Genomic DNA, 317 nt, shown 5'->3' on the forward strand with positions numbered 1-317 from the left:
TCCACCACGCGCTACTCCACCGGCTACTGTTCAACCAGCCCTCTCCACGGGCTCCTGTTCAACCACCCCTCCACGGGCTACTGTTCATCCAGCCCTCCACCGTCTACTGTTCATTCTGCCCTCCACGGGGTGGTCCTGTTCATCCTGCCCTCCACGGGGTCTTGTTCATCCAGCCCCAACCGGCTCGATCGATCGGGGTCCTGTTCATCCAGAGGCAACACCACGGGGTCCTGTTCATCCACCCCCACCGGGAACTATTCATCCAAACCCCCCCCCCAGCAACGCTCACTGTTCATCCAGAGGCAGCATCGATCGGG

The sequence above is a fragment of the Triticum aestivum genome, chromosome 3D (assembly GCF_018294505.1).
Source record: "Triticum aestivum cultivar Chinese Spring chromosome 3D, IWGSC CS RefSeq v2.1, whole genome shotgun sequence".
NCBI classification, from domain to species: Eukaryota; Viridiplantae; Streptophyta; class Magnoliopsida; order Poales; family Poaceae; genus Triticum; species Triticum aestivum.